The following is a 27,326-nucleotide window of genomic DNA, read 5'->3' on the forward strand; positions in this document are numbered from 1 at the left end:
GAACTCAGTGGTGTTTTCTCCTGGAGGCCAAGGGAAGCCAGGCTTCCCCAGTTTTTTTGGATTGTAGTTATAATTTTAATAAATAAATAAAAACACTTTGTTTAGTTTCGGTAATTATTCTGCCGTACCATCTCTCCCCCATTCTCATTGAGTATTTTACAAAGAGTGAAATAGCGCCCCTCTAGATGTTATGATGAAACAGTAGATTGCACACTCTGTTGCGAGAGGAGGCTAGTCGAAATTGGCTTCCCTTGGTGAAAAAAAATTGAGGGAATCGGGATTGACCAATCAGATGAGGCTCACGTCATGCCACACAATCCAATCAAATCGCATCAACTTCAGTTCGTACTGTAACCGCCCTTAAAAAGTAGCAAGTAACTGAAGCAAGTGCAATTATGGAGGGTGGAGATTTGGTGTATTTCATCAAAAATTATTTTACTAAACTTCCGCTACAGGCAGCAGCAACTAAAAATGAAATCTGATGACAGGCCAATGCCCAAACTGGAGCTGTGTACAGAGAGGAAAAAAGGAGCAAATCGGACGTAAAACTTTAAATAATAAACAGCGGATTTCTAACATTTGACATTTCATGTGGCCGGACTGGGTCAGTTTCCATGGCTGAATTTTAGTCCCAGTCCGCCCCTGGACACACACAAACACCCAGGGCCGTTTCTTCCTATATGCGGGGGCATAGGGCCCCCGCGGCCACTAGGGGGCCCCCAAGCTGAAAGTATTTTTAAATTTTTTTTTTACGAAAACTAGATGTAGAGTAATGACTCTATATCTAGTTTTCGTAAAAAAAAAAAAAAAATTCTGCACATGTCAATCGCAGTTTCAACTATCTTTTTTTGGAAATTAAAATACTATATATAAATATATACATAGGTACACATGCACTTGGCAAATGAATAATAATAATAATATATGCATAATTGCATATAAACATTGTGAACACTTATTTTCAAGTGACCTTTTTTACATTCATATGTTCACGCTGGGGTTTGGAACTGCTTTTGAATGTATTAGGCATTTTGTTATGGAAAATGTTGTGCATAATCAGTACTGTTTTAAGCTGGAGTTTTTTAAAATATGGGAGTTGTGTGTTCATATTTACCAACACCACAGACTATTCGTAATACTTTTTTTGGGATGTTATTATTTTTTGTAGATTTGTTGAGTAAGTGTTTCCCCATATTTCGGAGCAGTATTAAAGGTAAGGGAGAAATAGACTGTTATAAAGAGTATATTTTCTTCAAGAATATTCTTAGTATGATACAAAATACCTATTGTTTTTGACAGTTTAGTCTGTATATAATTTATATAGTGCTTCCAATTGAGTTTTTCGTCAACAAGCAGTCCTAAAAATGTACATGCACCAACTTTTTCTATCTCTGTATTGCAAATCCGTATAATGCAGTCATTTCTACTCTCAGACTTTGTATTGAATAACATGTAATTTGTTATGGCCACATTAAGGGATAATGTATTAACTGAAAACCAGTTACATAGTATTTTTAATTCTGCATTCACAATTTTAACAAGATCGCCAAGATTATGATGGGCACAGAGAATTCAAAGTTCAGGTTCAGCCTCAATATATTTGGGGAGAATTAAAATGAGCCGTCTTTATTTGTAGACAGCCAAGCCCCCTCCTGTGAGTGTTCGGTGAAGCATTATATACTTACAAATCCAATGTAGGATATAAACACGACTAAACTGCAATGATAGCAAAGCTGTGGCCTGGGTTTTTGGGGTAATAAAGTCCAAATCATCGTTGGGCTGACAGCTGAGAAAATGCTGCATCTCTTGCATTTATTGACATAGAGGAGCCTTATTGTTTACCTTTTTAATATCATTTTTTGTAATTTTCAATTGCTTGGTTTTCGTGAAATTAACCTGTTTTCCTATTAAAGTGTAACAGATTGATGCATCTCCACAGATCATCTTAAAGGCTTCGGAATCCCCCCCATTGTAGTTAAAAAAACTGTCAAAACTAGGGCCCCCAAACAGCATCTTGCATAGGGCCCCCAAAAATCTAGAAACGGCCCTGCAAACACCGAACACACAAACACACCCACAAGAGCTGAGCAGAGCACAAACACACACACGCCACCATGTGCGTGAGAGTCACGCAGCGTCCACACGTATATCGTGCGAAGGAATTAATAAAGCGTGGCCTCGTTTTATTTTAATTGAGGCCTCAGGTTTTTTTTTTTCTCTCTATGAACCCTCCAGGGCTCCGTACGGTGCAGTCAAAGTATGATTTGAAAACATACCATGAATTGCAAGACTGAATCTTAACAGAGAAATGGCAGTGAAATACTTCAAATATTTCCTGTTGAAATAAGGGTTTGTACTGACTTACAGGCAGGTGCAGAAAATCCCTTTATTTGTGGCCTGATCTAGACAAGGCAAGGCAAATCAGAACTTTCTGATCCTTGCAAACAAGAATCCGTTAACGACTAAACAGAAACCAGGACTAATGAGGGGGATAAAGTGCAGGTGAACAGAGGGTAGGGTGGCTGCAGGGCTGATTGGGAACAGGTGGAACTAACAAGGCTAGAACAGCCAATCAAAAGGGCGGGAAAACACACAAAGAGAGAAAGTAAAAGCAGATTTGACACAGATTGAGAAAACAAACAGGAAACAGATCAAATCAAATTAGAAAAATGTGGCTGGATGGACCGAATATACTGACTTAGCCTCTTAAGCCCCACGGACCCGAGCTCGGGTCCGAAAATGCTATATATGTAGCAACAGTGCTATATCTGAAGTGTCATTCATGAAACTATTAATATTCCATACCCATCTGACCGGAGGAAACTTGGCTTACTGACGATACGAAAACATTTTTTTTTTTTCGAAAAAGAAGTCTCACAAGAAGCCTCTAAATGACCCCATGTCAAAAACGGACAATTGCTATGTCTGCTCATAACTCACAAAAACGATCATTTATAATTCATCCTTTCCGCACAAACAACACATCTTCTGAAAGCTGAGATTCCACAGATTCCATGGGTGTACACCCCATCACTACAGACACAACATTAACCGAGCTGGCAGCCACAACATAGCAAGTAAACAATATCAGTTTTCAAATCCCTGACAATAATTAGGTCTTACCTTGGCTGTTTTGTGATCAAAAGTTGTGTTCAAAGGAATAAAAACGCTGCTCAGGGTTAATCCAATGTCTCTTGTCACTTTAAAATGATTACTGAGAATCAATCCTTTCATTCACGGCAGAAGAGTAGGTCCAACGATTAACAGTCCGTGGATTCAGCTGCGGGAGCTGCTTTTTACGCATAGCTCCCCCTCCGCAGGCATGACGTATTTACATAATTTGAAACTGCTACTCGATTCGATTGGCTCTAACGATTCAAAAAAGGTGTCAATCACCCAAATCGACCAATGGGTTCCAGAGATAGGAGTTTTCGTAAGTATAAATAAAGGCAGTAGAGCTGATTTACGCACGACCCAGTCTTTGTACGCTGCATACTAGGCTATAGCGTAGCATAGCATGTCCCGCGGCGACAGGAGCGCAGAGAACGGCAGATCGATCAGCGAAACAGCAGGATTTGTTTTCTTTGTCTTCATTGTAGCAATGGCAGCCAGAAAGAAGACTTTTTTTGTCCGTCGAGGAGGCATTGGACATCGTATTTCAGGACTCTCCGTCGGAAGATAGTGATCTCGTCACGCACGAAGGGGACAGTAATGACTCTGATTATGAACCTCCGTCACCGGAAAGGTAATCTCTCTGTTTGTATCTATTACTTATTTATTTGGTGTAAGAGTATTCATCTGTTTTTATCTTTTTGTTATTTATTTGGTGTAAATTATGTGAGACGGGGTTCATATAATCTGTTCAATATTTAATATGAATATTCTGTCTATCATATATATGTGTGTATATATAATATATATATATGTGTGTATATACATATATATATATATATATATACATATATATATACATATATATATATACATATATATATACATACATACATACATATATATATATATATATATATATATACATACATATATATGTGTGTATATATATATATAATATGACAGACAGAATATTAATATTAAATATTGAACAGATTATATGAACCCCGTCTCACATAATTTACACGGTATACATTTTGAGTGATATAATGTTATTTCACACACTCAAAATTGATGTTCTGCTGTTGTTGTAGAGAAATTATTTCTGATTTGAGTTACATTTTTGAAAGTACAAGCCAGAGAATTAATCTATTTGTTTTTTCCACATTTGTTTTCACAGTGAGGAAGGCGATGAGGATATGGCTTCTGGATGCCCGAGTATTATGGGGAAGATGCCACCAAGGTCAGGAGGTACTGCAGGAGGTGCTCTGATGCTGGCAACTGAAGAGTGAAGACACCTGTGTACTGCAGGAAGTGTCAGGTCCCTCTGTGCTTCACTACCAAAAATAACTTTTACAGGGCATGGCATGACTTACTGAAGTAATACTGTAACATTCAGGGTTTGTATAAAGTTTTTTTTTTACCCCAAAAAATGCTTGTTGTATAGTGTGTTGCTAATTTTTTTTAATAAATCTGCTCCAGTTGGAGTCAAATGTTTCCTAAGTTTCCTCATTTTTATTGTGCAAGTAACATGCATCTCATGCAAAGAGGGAACTTCACACACACACACACACACACACACACACACACACACACACACACACACACACACCCACTTAATAATTTTTATTTTTTTTAACAATAATTTTTATTTTTTTTATGGAATGAATACCTATAGTGATAATTAAATGTTGTACAATGATTTTTACAGTCTGGTACCTGAAAAAGGTTAAATGGCACTGATTGAACCAAATGTACCCAAATGTGCCCAAACCTTAGTCCGCTTGGACTTTTTTTTTGCTAAATCTCTCTAAAAAGGTCAATTCTCACTTGTTTTGCCTCAATCTTGATGCAGGGTACTTATTATATGTTATACTTTGGATTCCTAAAGCTTTTAGGCTACTAACCCATCATTCAAGGGTGGTTTTCACTATAAGTAATGTTTTATTTGGGCGGAAACAAAAATGTACACTTTTTGACTATGTTCCATCTGGATTTACTCTAACACTGAAACATCTTTATTGATTCTGACACTTCTACATCCAACTCACAGATGTGACCTTGCTTTGATAAAATAAATTATTCATATAACCATTTTAGAAGTTAAGTTATAGTCCTTTGTTTTGGGCATGTCATTTTCGAGCCTGAAACCTGAAAAACAGGCTTGGGGCTTAAGAGGTTAATATTTTGACTTATGTTTATATAATATATTTTATTTTATTCTATGTTGTGGAATATTTTCCAAGGCCCATAACTTTGACCCAGTGTATCAGTTCAAACTGTCCTGACTGAGCACACGCACCTCGTAACCTTGGCTGCTGTGCTCTCAGTGTTCTGTCTCCCTGTTCCTGCCTGTTGGCGTCAGCTGATAGAGGTGTTATCATTCTATCTTGTTATGCAGCATGTTGATGATGCTCTCTGAACTAGCTAAATACATGGGTCTGGGGTAGAGTTCTTCAGAATTAACGTGGCAACTCTACCGTGAAGTCAGAACCTCTGACTCTTGGACTTGTGATGTGAATCCTCCGGCCGTAACTCCAAATAAACCATCATGTGTTTGACATCAAAGCTACTGCTCTTCCCGTGTCTCCTTCCTGAGTCGGTGACTCCCACTGCATTGCTACACAGAAGTTTCCTCTACATTCTATACTATTCATTTTAAAATGGAACAACTGTCATGAAAACCATTTCCCCTGGGATTATTAATGTATTTCTGATTCTGATAACAAATGATTTATATGCATAAATTAGGAAAAACACATTGAGAAAATGCATTGCATACAAATCATGATGCTAAACCTCTCAAAATTGAGTTATGTTTATTAATTATTTCCTGAATGCTTTCCAAATAAAATATACTATGACTATGTTGCCATTTTCCCCATTATCCTTAGGAATCTCTGGGCTGAACCATTCAGTTCTTATAATTATTATTTTCAACCCACATTGGATTTGTTCAAATGAATAAGAGCAGAGTCTGGTCCTTGATGGTCTCAATACTTGAAGCCACATGTAATTACTTTTCACTAAGAGCTCAGCGTTATACAGTACATATTCAAGGTCAGTAGAGTGTAACTAGATAATACATTTTTATAATATTAGCTTTTTCTCTCTTACATAACAAGTAGGTTTCGCATCTACTCTGGTTGAGCTGTAAAGACACATTTCAAGTTTATACAATTTAATGTCACACACAGAGTTGGAACTTTGATTTCCACAGTTTGAAATGCATTCTGGGTCTTCAAAAAACGAATCCATTTGTATTTTGTGTAACTTCTTTGTTGAAATATTTAGAAGCCAAATGTTATTCTGACATCCTTAACATCTTTCCTAATTCCTACAGGTTATCAAGCTTGACTTTGTCGTGTGGATTTTCTCTAGCTCACACACAAACACAGGCTGTGATCTCATCCACCATGAATTGATCTATGGACTCTAGTGGTTATGGTAGAAATCTCCAGGTGGTGATATAAGCTGCAGGAGTTTTGATGTAGCGAAAATGAACGAAGATCATGCTTTTTTATTTTCTGAGGATATTTCTGCTGAAGACCCCTGCCTTGATCTGCCCTCAAGGCTATTCTTTTCCTCAGAAAGTGCGGAGAACATGGTGTTTTTCTGGTATGGAAGTCAAACCGGTCAAGCTGAAAGAGAAAGAGCTAGATAGTGTAACAGAGCAGTTTTGCTTTAAGTATATCTGTTTCTTTGTATCTTTTTTATCTTCAATCTGTCAACAAAATACATGAGGTCAAAATTCTGCCTCACAAGTGAGGGATGTTTTTTTGTTCAAGTCAAAGTCAACTTTATTTCCATTTTTCTATGTGCGTGATACACTCTAAAAACAAATGCCTTGGCTCAACAAAGAAAATCAACGCAACAGTTTGCATCGATGTTTATTGAGTTAAGACAACTTCTAATGAAATTGTCTTAAAGCAACAAGTTATTTGAGTTGAGAAGGCTTTTCCTCTACAATCAGAGGTGTTTTTAATTACCACTTACTTAATAATTGGTAGCATAAACACAAGTTTTGAAGTTGATTATTCAAAAGATTAAGTTGTTCCGACTAGTTTTACCACATGATTTAAATGGAATTTTAAGTTGTATGTACTTAATTACCATCATTGTGAACACACGTTTTTAAGTTTACAACCATTTATAAATTAAGTTGCTCCAAATATATTGTATTCAATCGTTTTTTTTCTCAGCTTTTTCATGTTTTTGCCGTTAAAGAAATTAATTGATTCCACAACAAAAATATTAGGCAATTCACTTTTTATTTTGAACTGCAGTTGTTTATTTCAACACATGATGTTTCAATCAGGAGAGAATTCATTTTGTTTGAACATTTATTGACACATGCCATATGATAAGGTGCATGAGCACCTGAAATCACAGCTGACTGCAGGAGAGAGGAGAACCATTTTATAGTTTGGCTGCAGCACGGTGATTGGCTGCTGGAGAATGAGGTGAAATGTAATAGGTTAAAGAGAACGCCTGTGATGAGCTGATTATATGCAGCTGCGGAGTGAATGTATATACACTCAGTCTTCCTGAAAGAACTTGCGCTGAGCTTCATTTCAATCTTGAAAAAAAAGATAAATAACACAAATTTAAATTGCCCCACAAATAATAAATAAACACATTAGCCATATTACCATGGGACATGGGGACACAGCAAATACATGCTGCCATCACAACGAAGTTAGAGGCCTTTGCATATTTAAAACCAGCGCCAAATATGTAAAATCTGTAAAGTTGTTGTAAAACTACAGAAACAAACTCTCAATGGCCACCAACCTGCAGATCACACACATCCATTTTACAAAAGATGTAACAAAGATGTTTACACTGCCGACAGTCATTATTTCAAACAGTATGAACACATTTAACGCAGAATGCTCATTCATTTGTTTCCCTCGACCACGATGGTTGCCATCGTATGGTCAGATCCTGGGGTGGACCGGTCACTGATGAAGGCGATATTCATGTCCTTTTGAAGCACATTAAATATTAGGTTAGCGCATAAGAGATAATGAATTAGGTAATTGCATACTTTTTAAACTGTCACTTTTAGCTAATTCAGAGCCATTATTACCAGCTGCTAAAGCAACGCTGGTATTGTTTTGCCCTATTGATTCTGCATGTGTGAGTCGTCATGGCAATGTGGTCCTGAAGACACACAGAGGTGCTTTTGAGAATGAAATAACGCAAACTGACTGGTTTGATTTGACATATGGTGAAAATTGTGAGGGGGCCTGTGATAATTTGAAACATACCTTAAAACAAACCGTAGCTAAATATACAAAAACAATGCCTCAAAAGCGTATTGGCAAACAACTGTTACCATGGTTTAACACTGCTCTATGGGAATTAATGAAAAAAAGGGATGTAGCTCTAAAGAAATCTTTAAAATCAGGGCTAGAAACAGATCGCTTAATATACAAAAGTCTTAGAAATAAAGTTACAGTTCAATTAAGAAAGGCAAGGGCAAATTACTTTTTAGATACTATTCGACAGGCAAAGGGGAATTCTCAAAAACTATGGAAAACCATTGACAAACTTATTGGAAAAGATCACTCAAAAAATTATAATACTGAGCTCATGATAAACGGAACCCTACAACAGGATAGCCTAGCCGTGGCCAACCATTTTAATACTTTCTTTATTGAGTCTGTTTCAGAATTGGCCCACAGTTTCAATGTAACAGAACCGCTTCTTGCATTAGCTGACGATACAAAAGTGCTCAAACTCAACCGTACAAATGAGACTAAAGTGAATAAAATAATTTCCACCTTATCAAATTCTAAGGCTAAAGATCACTGGGGACTAGACACAGTATTTATAAAAAAACATAAAAAGGACTTAGCTAGCTCCATCACCTATATTACCAATCAATCAATAAAAGATAACACATTTCCATCAGCTCTTAAAACTGTTATTGTAACACCAATTTTTAAATGTGGCGACAAGAAAGAAGTAGGCAACTATAGACCCATCAGTATTCTACCTGTTGTGTCCAAAGTAGTTGAAAAAGTAGTCGCGGAGCAGCTGGTGTTACACCTAAGCGACAACAACCTACTCCATCCTATGCAGTTTGGTTTTAGGACCAATTATTCTACTGAGACTGCATGCTGCTATTTAGTGGAAGGAATCAAGGCTAAGTTAGACAAAGGAGGGATAGTTGGAGCAGTGTTCCTTGACCTGCGAAAAGCATTTGACACAGTAAACCATACCAAACTTTTATCAAAACTCAACAATTTCAACCTGTCAGTTAGCACAATACAAAGAGTCAGGTCTTATTTAGCTGGTCGTTCTCAATGTGTCCGTATAAATGATAAACTGTCAGAAACTAAGCCATGCTCAATCGGAGTGCCACAAGGCTCAATTCTTGGACCGCTGTTGTTCAGCATATATATTAATGATCTCCCATCTGTTTGTGAGGATGTGGACGTCCAGATGTATGCTGACGACACGGTGGTTTACACTCATGGGAAAGATGCTGAACAGGTTGCCTCTAAGCTCTCGTCGACGCTGCACAAAGTTGCTCAATGGTTAAATGACTCGTGTCTTACTTTAAACACTAACAAAACAGTGACAATGTATTTCACGAATAAGAAAAAAACAACCACGCATCCACAGCTTCGTGTGAATGGTAAAATAATTGAAAACGTCAATGAGGTCAAATACTTGGGAGTGATCCTGGATGCCAATTTGACTTTTGAAAGCCATATTAGAAGCATGACTAGAAAGCTGAAATAAAACATTTTCAAATTTAAACCTATTAGGAACGCATTAACCATAGAAGCATCGGAAACATTTTTGCATGCCATGATACTATCACATTTTCACTACTGTATATCCTGCTGGTCCCAAGCAACTAAGACTGCTATGAGACCACTTGAGGTTCTTTATAAACAAGCCTTAAAAGTTATGGATAGAAAGTCATTAAAACACCATCATTGCAATATACTGTCCAAATACAAACTGTTCAGTTTTGATAGTCTTGTTCTACTTTCCCGAGTTCGATTGGTAGGCTATTCAGAATCATTCACAATTCTATAACACCACCGTTGAGGGGCTTTTTTCAGTTTCGCTGTGAGCAGAGTTGCAGAAACTCCAGATCTGCATCAAATGCAGATCTAACCATCTCTCTGAGGCGCACTGCCTTTGGACGATCAGCATTTTCGTTTACGGCCATCAAGCACTGGAATACTCTTCCAGTTGAACTTAAAACCTGTATTGATTTTAACTTGTTTTCCTATGGTGCAAAAAAAATGATATTAAGCAACCAGTCATGCCAACATTAATTACACTGTAATCTGAGTTTTTTTTTTTTTTTTTTAACTGTATTGTCATACTATATCGTAGATATTTTATTTAAGTGTATTTGAAGTGTACTAAGTGTTATGTTCGTAACCTGAATTTAAATCAGGCTTTGTAATTATTTGAGTGACCGAGATCATGTAAGTGTATTTCAAGTGTACTATGTATTAATTTATTGAGCTGTACTTAAATCAGGTTTTAAAATTGTTTGACTGATAGAGATCATGCAATGTCATTATTTGTTTATTGATTGTTATGAACCTGTCTGAGGACCACAGATGGAAATTAGCTATTAGCTATAATCTGGCATATTGCATCTCTTCTCTTTGCTGAGATTAATGTTTTTGTATGCATGGTCCTTCTATAAATAAAAAAAAATAAAAAAATAAAGTACTTTGCCTAGTGTTTAAATGCATGTGGACAGATTGTGTCAATCACAACCGTGCAAGTGTTAGTGTATCTTCTCATCTTGTTAGCAGGTTCCATACAATATGTGAACTGGTTAAGTGAAGAGCAGAAGCCACTTTTCAAATGTTACACAATCCTTTTCCCATGCCATTGCTGTCAACACCTATCCATGCTGAACATTGCTAAGATATTATTGATTGGGGTGTGGCCAAAAGTGCAATATGCTTCAAAGTGTAACTGACAGAGAGCAGTGCTTTTGTCCTGTGTGTTTACACTGTGCCCGTGGATTTTATGTTATTTCAAGATTTTTAATTACGTCGCTAAACTCCTTGAAAAGGTCCTCTTCCTTTTCTCCAAGGTACACGACAAGGCAGCGGATGGCTATAGTTCTCTGCGTACTTCAATTGTATTGTGCTATTTTTGAAAAAGGAAAAAAAGAGAAATGACCTAAATGAATATATTCTGAATGGGAGACTGCCAACAACTTGCATTTCAATGACAACTCTAAATAACGATCCTACCTCAAGAAGCATGTCCTTGATCTGCTTCACCGAGATTCATTTTTAATAAAAAGCGATATCACAAAACCAAAGTATTTGTACTCTCACAGTAGCCTCTACTACTTTGTATCCTCTCACAGAACTATTCACAGTTCAAAGGCTGCTTATTTTTGGTCAAACAGCAATTTGCCTATACAGTGCAACTACAAGGCTATCTACTGTATTTGAATGACAAAAGATGACACTCACCTTAAAATGTCCTTTGTATATTTCTATTTGTCTTAACTGTGGGAACTTGTCCAGGCATGTTAAGTGGGAGTGGACTTGAAATCCTTAACTCAAGGTGTAGAACAATTAAGTTATCAAGACAATTGCATTACTTACTACAACTTGAATTTTGTTTTGATGGACTTTTATTAATCAATTAAGTCAATTAACGCAGAAATCAGAGTTCAAATTACACACAATATTAAGTTGATGTAATTACCAACATTATTACGTCAACACAACTTATAAATTAATGTTTGCAACTTAAAATGTTTATCTAAAACAATGAACTCACATTTTTATCTTGCAACCATGCATTTAATTAAGTGGAGGTGAAAGGTCGCCTGAATTCGTTTTTAGAGTGTGTCCAGACAGGGATATTAAAATGCTGTTTCTTGCCATCCCGAGGAATACAAATCAAAAAATATATACATGTATATATACATACTGTACATACACACCTTTTAATGACAAATCTCAACAAAATAGTCCTCCTTCTTATTCAAAATAACTCAAATGGATACAGGGGTCTTGAATTAAGTTAATATGCACTGAAACTGAATATCCAAACATACTTCTAAGGGGTGCTTTAGACTTCAGACAGGATTAATGATTTATCAAGATAAAGATGTAGATGCTGCACTGCTACTTATTTCAGCATCAAAGTGAAAATGTTAGAAGAAGCATTGGTACTTTGTTAGATGATGTATCTCTTCCACTGTTTGCAGGATTGCTAGTATAAACAGCGGTAACACATGCTGTGACAGAGCTCATTTAAAAAAAGCATTGGTACCTTTTGATGCTTTTACAGGTTGAACACAAAGCCACCAATCCATCACAGCCTCCAAATCAAATTACTTTTCAATATCCTGCAGGAAACAAAACAAACAAACAGAGCTAGTGTTCTCTTAGGCTTTGCGTACAAGTGACAAATGCCCTTTTTCTCTACCTCTAGTGAAATTGAGCATAGAAAAAGAGGTGGGGGGCTGGGTGCACATCATTGATGTTTCTTTCCAAAAAAGAGAAAACTTTTCTATAACCCTTGAAAACTTTTTTTCTTTTTTTAAGATTACCTCTTTCAAGGACTCATCTCCAATACAGTCATTATTCATTCTGTACCTCCTTTCAGCATGTTCCCTACGAGAAAATAGATATGTTTTATTCACTGATCCAGGGTAATTAGCTGTATCCTTGGAGACTAATATCAAAATGTGATATTGTGTGATGTGATTATGTGTTCTTGTGTCTGTAATCCCCTACATAAAACAGGGCATATCATAAGATGGGTACTGTTTTAATTGATAATGAGAGTGAGTGGATGGATGCCAAGTCAGACAATTGATTTGGAATGTGTAAGACACTGACTAACAGCTAGCACCTGCATGAGAATAAAAGAGAGTTAAAAACCAGACAGACGGAAATATTCACTGCATGCTTTGATGCCATGGTGTTGAATGGAAGACACTGAAGATCTTGCTTTACCTGTAATGAGCTAAAAGGCTCAGAGATTTGAAGATTGCTGCCAAGTCAAAGGAAATTATAACTTTACAGTTAAAATGGTCCATCCCCATTGCTGGCTCTAAGAGTACGAGGAGGATTAGTGTTTGTAAGTGACATTTTCTTGAAAGGGGGTATGTAGATTAAGCCAAATCCATCAAAGTTGAATGGCAAGGGAACTCTCGATTTAGATTGCTTAGGTACAATTATGCTAGAGTTAAGATTAGCTGCATTACGACTACGGGAAATATGTAGTAGTTTTTCAGATGCCTTATTTCAAAAAAAATATTTGCCGAAAGGACTGATCGTATTTGTGAACAATCACCTACATCAATAGAAATCATCTTCTGAAGACCGGGATCATTTACAGGTAAACAAAAGTTATAGCTGCAGTCGTACCATCACCATCTGTAGGCATAGGATGTATTAACTATATAGTTTTAATGTATTATTTAAGAACAATGTACCGGTTGACATCAGGGTTCAACTTCTGTGGACTAGACATATTAACAGTAAGTAGATGTCAAGGAAAAAAAGCCATTCGTTTTTAAGATAGCCCGTCATGAATCAATGCATTACAGAAGGACCAAAATGTTGTCTAGTGCTAGTCTAGACGTTGAGGTGGGAAGTAACTAAGTACATTACACAATTACTGTACTTAAGTACAGTTTTGAGATACTTGTACGTTACTTGAGTATTTCAATTCTAAGTTATTTGTACTTCAAGTCCAATACAATTTCTCAGAGGTAAATCATGTACTTTTACTGCACTACATGTATTTAATACCTTTAGTTACAGATTTGGATTAATGATGTGAAATATAATCAACACTTGGAGTACATGTTAAGCTACCCTGCAGTACACAAAATCATTCAAACTAGCTGCACCTTTACCAGCTTTGATAACACTTTAATGATCAATAATTATAAAACACATCATATATATTATTCTGAAATGGACCAATCTTTACAATAAGTACTTTTACTTTTGGTGCATTAAGTTTATTTTGATGCCAATACTTTTGTACTTTTACTTGAGTAATATTTTGAATGCAATACTTTTACTTGTAACAGAGTATTCCTACACTCTGGTACTTCGGAGTACTTCTCCTACCTCTGTGTGTTACGAACTGAAAGGTCAGGATGTCACCAAAGTTAGAAAGGATCTTCTGGGGGGCAAGGACTATTTTGAAGAAAATAAAGTAGGCAAACAGCTTTGCAACTGAGGGTGCATTTTAGTGGTTACTGCTCCTTGCTCATCGTGGGGAATTTACTATAATATTATAACACGGTATAGCAAGTAACTGATCAGAGGTTTGCAGATACTAGGACTAATCTTCAGGGAACTAAATTGTACAAAATTCATGGAAATTCAGCAATTATCATGGACCAATTTGTTGTTTCATTCTGTCCTGCTGCTAGTGCTAGTTGAATCAAAGCAAGAGTGATCGGAACATTAGGGCTTATCTTCTGGCAACCATAGAAACTGGAGATAATTGTATACAGAATAAGCCGTTGATGTTTCCAAAACTACAAAGTAATGGTCAGAAGGAGATTTAATATTAATGATGCTATATCAAATATCAGCTGTGATTGAAGTCATTAAAAAATATCTTCACAAACGTCCTTCAGGCCGGAAAGTTTCTTGGGATGGCGGTATAATGTGCAGCCAATGAATGGTTTGATAATGAGTGGAAGAATAAAACTTGATAAATAAATATGGGCTAATTAGGGAATTAAAACTAAATGACTGCTACTTTTTCTTGGGACCATCTGGAATTCACCCAAGGATCCCTAAGTGTTCCCTTTTTGCTGCTTTTAGAGGAAACACTTTTAAATATCCACTTTCAAAAGATTGATTGTGCCCCTAATTATGGACTAAGTGCTCGACTTGTATTCATGTGTGCCATTTCTTTATTTAAACTCTCTGAGCACACATTCAAGATTTCCTGCTTCTGTGCCCTTCATTTCATTGACAGCTCTGTTTGCCCATCCTTCACGGTGCTATCAAGAAAGCAGCTGCGGTCTATATTTTCCACCATTGCATCGGCAGGGGAGAGATGACAGCGATCAGACGAGAAGGGTTTGAGACAGCTGGGTTATAAAACGTATTGTGTCTAAGAAACATGAAATTGTTGTCTTGAGACCAAATGGGGTATTGTCTTCAGTTCTCATAGGAGTTTCTCTTGACCTATTGTAGCTTTTGCTCTATGGGGATTGAGCCTAATATGGGAAAGGCAATTACTGTAACTTTCAGTTGGAGAAAAGGAACAAAGATCAAAAGATGAAGACAAAATATGCCAAGCAAATCACTATTTTGGATTCAAAGGTGAAATATTATTAATCGTCCAACAGATACACTTTATCTTTATGAAAGAGTCATTTGTTTACTCAAAGACACTGCCGGTAATTTACCTGATCTGCTGTAGGTGTCAGAAAAAGCCTTCAAAACCACATTTCTATTTTTCATGGTCCTTCCAGCAGTGAAGATATAAACTGAGACATGAAAAACGCCCGAGGAAAGCTCTCTCATGGAAGTTTCTCAGCATGTCTCAATTTATGGTATTTGGAATCGAATACAGAATCTGATTGTTTGAGATAAGGTCTTAAGCCAGGGGGCAAGAGAAAAAAAGGTAGGCAGTTTGGAATCCAGACGATTGATGGACAAGATGAAAGAAAATGAACATCCATAGCCCATGGTGTGGAAATAAGTTGGTGGATGAAGGCTAAAGTGTATCCAACCCTTTTTTTAAAGCAGAGCACATACGCACAACTGAAAGTATGACCTTCAGTTGTGCCACTAGTATTTCCCGGGTGGACATGTTACAAATATTTGATTTAGTTTGGCAATAAACTCAACACAGTTTAGTGTTGAGGCCTTGAGAATTGAAAACAACAGACTAAAGAGAACAAAACGTTATACCTACTGAGTTTGATGTGTTCTTTGATGCTGCTGAGTTAACTTTCATGGACCAGTAATTATATGATCATTAACGATTATAAAGGTTTTCGCTTGTATAATCACTAATTGCTTTCTCATTTTGCCTGTGCTGCAGCATTTCTATCCACTTTCTGCCCGAACCGTCTGCTCTGATTGGTTAGTTAAGGTGTGACATAGTGATATTATTATGTAATGTAAGTAAACAAAGAAGTCCAATCTTGGATTTGAGCTTTTGCAGACCATTTACATGCACGAAAACATACACACTAGAGGAAAGGATAAAACCCCGAAAGCATAACAGGGCCCATTTTAGGTGGAGCCTTTTTAAAAGACTTGCTGCTGAATAATATGTTGTATTACCTCATAATCTGAATCTGTAAAGTTACTAAAGTGAAATCAAACAAATAATATTAATGTAGTGGAGTAAAAACTACAATATTAGCTTCCAAAATGTAGTAGAGTAGAAGTAGAAACTAGCATACATTAACAATTAGCAGTTAAAGTACCTCAAAATTGTACTTGAGTACAATAGTTGAGTACATTTATCTAATTTACAATACAATACAATCAAGCCAAGGATGAAATTGCCATTGTACAGTGATCAATTTAAAGGAGTAATGATCTTAAAAGTTTAGAATACCCATGGTCAAAAAGTAACTAGCTATAGCCGTATTTGTGCTGTTTGAATAAACTTGACATTCAACATGGTTGTCTTTCGGACCACAAAAGGTGTTCAACAGAGACGTTACAGAAAGTCAATAATACATGTGTACTCTTATAATTATAGAGGCCATTCAGGCATCAAACAGAGACATAATAACTTCTAGTGAGTTTAACAGTGCCAAAGTAGGATTTCTGATGAGAAACCATTTTCATGAATGGTTTCAAGGACTGTGCTGGACTGTAAAATGTTAAACATGTAATTTTGTGCAGATACTGTAACAGCATAGTGTTATTTCTCAGCTCCCATAATTACAGATGTATGAGCTTCATATATCAGTAACGACCCAACTGACATGTTTATTCTCTCATGCAGATATATTATTTTCCTCACATTTGAGTTGATTAATGCAATAAATCATACTAACAAGCTTTTCAACCCAACTGAAGTGCTTTGCGTCAAGCTGTTCTGGGGTTGGAACCACTAGTTTTTAAATTAAACAAGAAGGTTGGATTTTCCATACTGTGAAGACACTTTGTGATTAAATGTTTCTCCCCACTTACTGGATCATTTTAATTGTCCAAATGTGTGAATGTGAATGACAGTCTGTACAAGTGAGTTAGCTTTGTAATGAACACTTGATCTGTGAAGGGTGTTCCCTCGATGCATGCTGGGATATACTCTTGACAGCCTCGGAATAGTTATAAGCAGAGGAAGATAAATCCAGCTTGTTTTTCCAGCAGGTGGCAGCAGACACACATCGCTGTATGTTTGGAGGTGGCTGGGCATGTTTATGTAATTGTTGCTGGACATGCTGCAGTTATATGTCGATGCTAAAATGAAGCTTCTCTACATTTCCCACGACATGGGAGATCAGTTTTGGCCCATAATTGTCACTGTCGGAATTTAACAAATTGCCATGTTAGGCAGTGTGTAGAATGTAATCAAGTGCATTTACTCAAGTATTTTGAAATACTTGTACATTAAATTAAGTATTTTGGTTTTATGCCAATTTTGACTTCTACTCCACTACATTTAAGAAGCCAATACTGTACGTTTTACTCCACTACATTAATCTGACAGTTTTAGTTACTTACAGATTACATTGAGTCGATGTAGTTACATTGAGTACATTTAGTTACATTCCACAGGTGCCTAAAAGTCACAATGTACTGACTCACCCCCGGGTGCACTTGTATATCACGGCAGGGATGTGACCAGTTTAACAGCTGAAAGGCAGTAAAACAGGATTTAATAAGGTGTTAAGATCATTTTGACATATACCTTTTTTCATAAAGTCTAAATCTTTTTTGATGAATAGCGGTGTATATTGTATCCTCAGTATTGCGTAGGTATTTTTATTGACTTTTACTGTAGAGTCAATCACCGTACATTTAAACTCTACGAGGAAGCCAAAAGTTCCAAAAGAAACCACATAAATCAAGTTATATTGGGAAGGAATTTAGTAAAAATGATGCATAACCAGAGTTGGGTGTAACGCGTTACAAAGTAACGCGCTACTGTAATAATATTACTTCTGTCGGTAACGGAGTAGTGTAGCACGTTACTTTTATAATTCAGTAATCACACTACAGTTACTAACATTGTCCCGACACGCGTTACTTCGTTACTTTTATAAAATAATCACACTCACTGACAGACAAGAGGGGTTTCCGCCGCAGGTTTATATCGGTTTATATACATGTAGGCCTACGTAATCTGCGCGATTTGCGAGACCACATCTCACGTGCAGTGCTGCATAAACATGGCTGAGTCTTTTCATTTGTAAACTCCCTCAATGGGGCCGCTCGCTCTCTTTGTTGATCGCCCTCTCACGGGTGAACAGTTCAATGTCCCGCTTCATTGTAGGAATTCTGCCATGTCTCTACCACTTTAGTTTGACCATCTCTGTTACTAAGTTATGGAATACTAAATAAGTAATTAGGATAATGCGTCTTGAACTGGTTTCATTCATTAGTGTCTTGACGTTTCACAGACTGTTAGCTTGTTGTGGTAGGCTGGTAGCCTATTTTAGAGCATATAAAAAGAAAGACATGTGTTATGTCTTCCTTAATGCAATAGTAATTGGGGGTGCAAGTGGAGTCTCGCAGAGGCAAAACTGTGGCGCGTTTACACTGTAGGTGCGCCGCAGTCTGCGTGATCTGCCTGTAGGGAGGGGCAGGCCGGCCCTGCGAGTAAAGTAACGAGTAAAGTAACGAGTAAAGTAACGAGTTACTTTATGCAGAGAGTAACGAAGTAGTGTAATATATTACTTTTTTTAAAAGTAATATGTAATATGTAATATATTACTTTTTTTTAGTAACGACCCCATCTCTGTGCATAACACATCTTAAAATATTTCCAATTGAAAAATGCGGTTGGCATAACCATCATGGACGCCACAGGGTTTATATTTCACTCATAAACTGAAGCTTCAATCAGAATATAAATGTAATCAAACGGCTATTAAAAGCTGTTCAGGGGGACAAATATAGGAACATAGGATTAGGATATTGAAGATATGTGTCTTTACATGTGTATCAGTTGTTATTTACATTCTAATGAATTTGTGATGTAATTTTTTGAAGAATTGGGAGGGACCCTCTTTAATGGTCACACATGCAGAGCACACAGCACACACAGTGACATTTGGCCTCTGCATTTAACCCATCCTAGTACCAGGAGTCTAGTACTAGGAGCAGTGGGCCGCTATTGCACAGCAATGGGGGTGGGGGGATGTCCGGTGCCTTGCTCAAGGGCACCACGGCAGGGCCCAGGAGGTGAACTGGGACCTCTCCAAGTAGCAGTCCACACTCCATATGTAGGTCTCTTCGGGGACATGAACCGGCGACCCTACGGCTCCCAGTCCAAGCCCCTTCTGACTGAGCCACTGCCGGGATGTTTGGATCCCTAATGTTAAATGTTGTAAATATGTTAAATATTGCATGGCATTGTGATTGGTGTTAGCATAAGATAATGGGTAGTGATATACAGGGATTTATTGAGACATGTTTCTAACTCATCTTAGCTGCAATGATGCCTGAAAGGAGCTTCCATGTTGTGCCTGTGAAGTAAAAACTTCTTTGCTGCACTTGTTGATGCCAATCATGAAATGAGGGAAACTGGATTCGCCTTAGTCAATACACTGATATTTATTGAGGATTCGTACGGCCGGAGAGATCACAGTATATCACAATTCTCATGTAAGATACCAGAAAACTCTAAACACAAAAGACAGAAACATCTCTATATATCTTTTAAAGGAGGGGTCTAAACAGCCATATATTGCCCCTCCTTAAGTGCCCCAAACCCCTCACCCACACACAAAGTCAAAGGACCTCTTGATCTGTCCTCCTGAGTATTACGCGCAGGATCACATTCCAGTGAGAAGGAAAACACTTTAACCAGAAACAGATTCCCGAGGACAAGTCACTAAACTCTATATACTTTAACAAGACTAAAATATTCCTTTACAGTGCCGAGGCATGTGATTGGTCGGTATTTGAAAGTAATGCTCCCTTCTGGGGGTCCTTCATGATCAGTTGTGTTGGCTAGCGTCCACGGACTGCCGTCTGCTACTTTAGTCAGTAGGTGATGGTCATATCAGGTGCCAGTGTTGTCCAGCTCACCAACACTTGTTCATGGATGCACAACAGGAAGAATCAATGAGGCACAGACCATCAGAGATGGCAAAAGTACACACATCCTTTACTCAAGTAGAAGTAAAGAAGTATGGGCTTGGAAATGTACTTAAGTAAAAATTACCCATAACTACCAACAGTTTTATAGAGTAACTGACCTCACTTTATATTAATAGAACAATAATGTCATTGTTAGCTAATGAATGTTTCCATGCTGAACAACGGCAACATGACAACGTTTTCATTGGTCCCTCTTCTCAAGAGAAGACCAGGAAATGATCGATACACGGATCGTGTTCAAATCAATAGGCACGCAATGACTCTAATCTAATAATGATCACGCCACCAAAACGCAGATTAAAACTAAAGTAACCAGCCTGTTTGGAAAATGTAAGAAGTAAAAGTAAAAAGTTGTCAGAAAAATAAGTAGTGGAGTAAAGTACTGATACCAGAACAATTTACTTAAGTACAGCAACAAAGTATTTGTACTCCAATACTTCCCACCTCTGCAGACCATATTAGCCCAATGATTTAAATAATTTCTCAATTTGGGATGTAAAAAGTATCTATATATCAACTATATGAATGGTAATGGCGTACCATGTATATCAATCAATCAATCAATCAATCAATCAATCAATGTTTATTTATATAGCCCAATATCACAAATGTTACATTTGTCTCAGTGGTCTTCACAGTGTGTACAGAATATCAGTATGACAATACGACACCCTCTGTCCTTAGACCCTCACATCGTACAAGGAAAAACTTCCGGAGAAAACCCACAGTTTTAAAGAGAAAAATGGGAGAAACCTCAGGGAGAGCAACAGAGGAGGGATCCCTCTCCCAGGACGGACAGACGTGCAATAGATGCCGTGTGTAAATTGAAAAAATAATACATTTGCAACATAGGTAGTCCAAATGTTTGGAAATGCATGTGTGTATAAAAGAAAGATGAATCCACGAGGATATCCATCCAGGACCTATAGTATGATCCAGGACCACAGCCACGACTCAAGATCCAGGGCTCGCGATGCAGGACACAGGACCGCAGGATCATCCATGACTCCGGATCCCAGCGTATATAGACACCAAAAAGAAAGACATTTGGGGAAGCTGGGTTAATCGGAACATGAGAGTACACAGGTATCGACAGAGAGAAGGAAGAAGTAAGATGTTCCCCGACAAACTAAGCCTGTATCAGCAAAACTAGGGGCTGAATCTAATCAGCCCTAACTATAAGCTTTATCAAAAAGGAAGGTCTTAAGCGCACTCTTAAAAACGGATAGGGTGTCTGCCGCCCGAACACAAACTGGAAGCTGATTCCACAAATGTGGAGCTTGATAAGAAAAGGCTCTGGCTCCCATTGTACTTTTAGAGACTCTAGGAACAACCAACAACCCTGCATTCTTGGAACGCAATGCCCTAGTAGGACAGTAGGGTATAATGAGTTCTTTAAGGTAAGATGGCGCCTGCCCATTAAGGGCTTTGTAGGCGAGAAGAAGAATTTTAAATTCTATCCTGTGTTCTATGGGGAGCCAGTGTAAGGCAGCCAGAACAGAACTTTTCCTAACTCTGGTTAGTACACGAGCTGCAGCATTTTGAATCAGCTGAAGCGACTTGACTGACTTCTTGGTACATCCTGATAATAAAGAGTTACAATAATCCAGCCTTGAAGTAACAAATGCATGGACTAGTTTCTCTACATCTTTTTGAGGCAAGATATGCCTGATTTTTGCAATGTTACGTAGATGGAAGTAGGCAGTCCTTGAAATTGATTTTATGTGGGCGTTAAAGGATAAATCCTGATCAAATATAACACCAAGATTCCTTACAGTCTCACTGGAGGCCAAATTAATGCCATCCATAGTTAGTATATCTTTAGATAATTTGTTTCGTAGATTCTTCGGGCCAAGTACAATAACTTCAGTTTTGGTCGTGTTTAACATCAAAAAGTTTAAGGTCATCCACGTTTTTAAGTCCTTGAGGCAGTCTTGAATTTTATTTAGATGATTAATTTCATCAGGCTTGATTGATAAATATAGTTGAGTATCATCCGCATAACAATGAAAATTTACAGAATGATTCCTTATAATATTGCCTAACGGAAGCATATATAATGTGAACAAAATAGGTCTGAGCACTGAGCCCTGTGGCACTCCATGGCTAACTTTGGTTTGCGTGGAAGATTCATCATTGACACGTACAAACTGAGAGCGTTCAGATAGATAGGACCTAAACCAGCCTAAAGCAGTTCCCTGTATGCCAACTAAGTGCTCTAGTCTTTGCAATAAGATATCATGATCGATAGTATCAAATGCAGCACTGAGATCGAGCAAAACAAGAATAGAGACAAGTCCCTTGTCAGAGGCTATTAGAATGTCATTTGTAACTTTAACCAGAGTTGTCTCTGTGCTATGATGTGTTCTAAAGCCAGACTGAAAAGCTTCAAATAAATCATTGTTTTTTAAGTAATCACACAATTGTTTTGCGACTGCTTTCTCAAGAATCTTTGAGAGGAACGGAAGATTAGAAATAGGTCTATAATTGGCTAAAACATCTGGATCGAGGTTGTGCTTTTTAAGAAGCGGTTTTATCACTGCTACTTTGAATGATTGTGGAACATAGCCTGATAATAAAGACATATTCATAATATTTAATAAATAAGTGCTAATTAATGGAACAACTCCCTTCAACAGCTTAGTTGGAATTGGGTCTAACATACACGTTGATGGTTTAGAAGAGAGAATCATTGAATTTAATTGTTCAAGGTTTATGGCTGAAAAGCATTCTAGTTTACTATCTAGTGTAATATTAGAACTTACGTTTCCGGGAGCTGTTGATAACACTATACTGGTCAAAGGCAAGAGGTCATTAATTTTGTTTCTAAGAGTAACAATTTTATTGTTAAAAAAGCACATAAAATCATTACTACTGAGTGCTATGGGAATAGAAGGCTCAATCGAGCTATGGCTCTCTGTCAGCCTGGCTACAGTGCTGAAAAGAAATCTTGCATTATTCTTATTCTCATCTATTAATGAAGAGTAGTAGGCTGCTCTCGCTTTACGCAGTGCTTTCTTATATTCATTGAGAGTAATATGCCAAATTAAACGAGATTCTTCAAGTTTAGTGGAACGCCATATCCTTTCAAGTTGTCTCGACTTTTGCTTTATTTTGCGGGTTTCGGCATTATGCCATGGAGCTAATCTATGTTGTTTTATTTTCTTCTTTTTCAAAGGAGCAACAGAGTCTAATTGTATTCGCAGCGCATCTGTAGCACTATCAACAACATGATCAATTTGGGGTGGTGTACATTTTGTATAAGTTTCCTCCCCTACATGCAGACATGCTATCGAGTTAAGTATTGGTGGAATCTCTTCCTTAAATTTGGCTATAGCACTAACAGATAGGTTTCTGCTGCAGGAACTTTTGATTAATGGTTTGTAGTCTAGTAACAGTACTTCAAATGTTACTAAGAAATGGTCGGATAAAGCAGGATTATGCGGTTCGACTAATAGTTGCTCAATTTCAATACCATAAATCAGAACAAGGTCGAGTGTGATTATAGCAGTGGGTTGGTTTATTTACACTCTGACAGAAACCAACAGAATCTAATATAGAGTCAAATGCAACAGTAAGGCTATTTTTATCATCGTCAACATGAATATTAAAGTTACCTACGATAATTACTTTATCTGTTTTAAGAACCAAAGTTGATAAAAACTCAGAGAATTCTGATAAGAATTCTGAATAAGGACCTGGTGCACGGTACACTGTAACAAATAAGATTGGCTGCAAAGTTTTCCAGGTATACTGACTGTCTAAGGGGCCTCTCTACACAGTCTGCACATGGATATTTCAAAACCCAACACCTCTGTACAGATCAGCCTTTTCCTGCCACTGGTATGATTTCTTGATATCAGCCACTTCTTATATTTGTTGGTGGTACATGCCATGCAGGGGCTTTTCCTACTTGATGGAACCTTTGGGTCTTCCATTGAGTTTCTGCTGCCTGAACCATTTACTAAGCATGTCATCACTTGCCACCATCTTTATTATGCTCACTAGTCTTCGACCACATAGACTTTCACAGGGTAACAAACCAATGGTGCCCCAGATTTTAAACGTACCTATCGTCTCTCGTAGGTCAGCTGCCCTTGTGTTAAGGTTATCTGTGTCTCGGGCATGGAACCCAAGCTGGGAGTTGAATGGTGATGACGTCCCTCCACTGACCTGTTTTCCTGGATCAACCTTCTCGTAGCATCTTGTTGCACCTCATTAATCTTTAGTTGTGTTTGCGATTGCGGGTATTGGATAACTCAGCTAGAAGTTATTTACAAGTAAGGCTAGATGTTGACTTTCGAGGTATCCATGGGTCCCATATCTTCTTTATGTAACCCCTTTCCCCTCGTGTCACTTGTGAAGTAGCATTCCAGTAGTTTCTGCCCTAGATATAACACCTAATGCAGACCTTGTTGACCTCTGAGCTGGTATGACTCTTTTATTTTTTCCACTTTTACTGCATGAGGTAAGCAGATAGTATAAGGTAGCTCAGTTTTAGCGCAATGCCCTTTAAGGCCCCCTACGGGAAAAAGCTAATTCTGCTCTGATTGGTCAGTGTTTCCTGGTCTAATGCAATGACCCTTCCAACTGGGGAACAACTGTGTCTGACGGTTGCTCTACTTTATGTATTGTTTATTTCATAACATCACAATATTACGGAAGTTGTGACGGCTCATTTAAACACAATAATTCTAGATTTAGAATGTGTGCATTTCTCACTTTGTAAAATATGGCACCTTTTAGGATCCCAAATAGCAGCACATGGAAGGGGGACTCTGAGAGTACTGCACTAAACATGTCTAATTCAGTCTGCATGGCCTTTTTCTTGTGATATATTGTTGTAACCATTGGACCACAGACAATATACTGTATTTCAAGCTCAACCAATGTTTACTCAGGTGGATGGATATGGTTTATTTGGCAAGGCTCTAATGCGGCATAGAACATTTGAGCCAGTTGACAAGGGATTTCTTAATGGGCAGACACACTGTTCGAGTGTTTGCTATTTAGTGAGTGGGCAGTGGACCAAACACTGGGTCTGCCTTTTTTCTGCCGCCCTCAGCTGTTAACTTCAATAATAAGAGGCTCCGCTGATGAGAATAAATCCCCACAAACATTTCAGTAACGGCATAACATCCCCCGCAACTTATTATTCCACTCACTTCATTGAACAATTAACCAATCTGACAGAGGGCTAATGAACACGCTTAACTCGCTCTCCTTGTGTGTGTTTGTAATTGGTTATCATGTCCTATTTTTCTTTTTGCCACTAATTATCAGTTGTGTGAAGAGAGTGCCTCCCAACACACACACACACACACACACACACACACACACACACACACACACACACACACACACACACACACACACACACACACACACACACACACACACACACACACACACACACACACACACACACACACACACACACACACACACACACACACACACACACACACACACACACACACACACACACACACACACACACACACACACACACACACACACACACCACACACACACACACACACACACATCACACACACACACACACACACACACACACACACACACACCACACACACACACACACACACACACACACACACACACACACACACACACACACACACACACACACACACACACACACACACACACACACACACACACACACACACACACACACCACACACACACACACACACACACACACACACACCACACACACACACACACACTGTTCTCTCCAGAGTCTTGAGCCGCCACAACAACATTACAGCCGATATGATCATCCCGCTCGGAGCAGTGGACCGGCTCAGCTCCCAGGAAACCGCGCAGAGCAGATAAATAAAACGAAGGTCCAGACACTATCTTCTGCCCTCAGCATTTAGAAATATTCCTTTTCCACATGTATCTGTATGTTCTCGGCAAATATGGCAGCCGCTGGACAGCTGAGCAAATAATCTATTCTGTCTGGGGAAAATGTAGTGGAGTCTCACTTAGACTTTTTGTGGCGGGCTTCCTGTCGTAGGATTAGGTCCTGGAATTGGACCCTGTTACACTACAGGAAAAACAATATTTGCCTCAGCTAAATGCTTCTACAAAGAAGACTACAGAGGGACACTGATGGTCCCCGACAGGATAGCTAACTACACTGGGTCACTAAAGGAATTGAAAAGAAGTGTCTCTTTTCTTTGTGAAATTCTCTTTTTATTATGACTTTCAGCTCCATATGATTAGGTAATAGAGATTAATATTATCCTTTAGCCGTCTGTCATTTACAATTATAGCCCACAACAATGCAGCACTGATTGTGTGGATATTTCAGAGAAGTGTAAGAATTACTGGCCTTTAAAACATCATGCAAAAATAAATTAGGAACAAGGACTAAATATGACAGAACAAGGTTGTTGAGGTGAACATTAACGATGGTCAAATCACTCTCTAAAGAGGGTAAAGAAAAAAGGAAACACCACAACAATCCCTTTAATACAGATTGTCGTGGCTTCCTTCCTTGTTTTTCCACCAAGCCACTAGACGCCTTAAACAGACAGTTCTATCTCGTTTCTTTCCTTAAATTACTCACAGTTTGAAGTGTTGCTTGGCCTCCGATGGTTTAGAAGATGTTGCGATGTGTTTGCTCAAAATAACATAACAAACTTTTGCAAATGCAACAAAGAAAATAGGCCTTTACAATATTCAAAAGAAATAGGCAAAACTCAAATAAAACAAACAACTTAGGAATTCTTTCTTTCGTGATAATGCTTATAACTTCACAACTTAAAGGGTACTTGTACGATTTGTATGTACGTGTACGAGTACGATTAAAAACTGTTCCTCGACGGCGTCTCTCAACAGGTTGCCCATCACTGTGGCTTTAGCACAGGCGCCGTGGGAATTGTAGTC

Source organism: Gymnodraco acuticeps, unplaced genomic scaffold (genome assembly GCF_902827175.1).
Source record: "Gymnodraco acuticeps unplaced genomic scaffold, fGymAcu1.1, whole genome shotgun sequence".
Classification (NCBI taxonomy): domain Eukaryota; kingdom Metazoa; phylum Chordata; class Actinopteri; order Perciformes; family Bathydraconidae; genus Gymnodraco; species Gymnodraco acuticeps.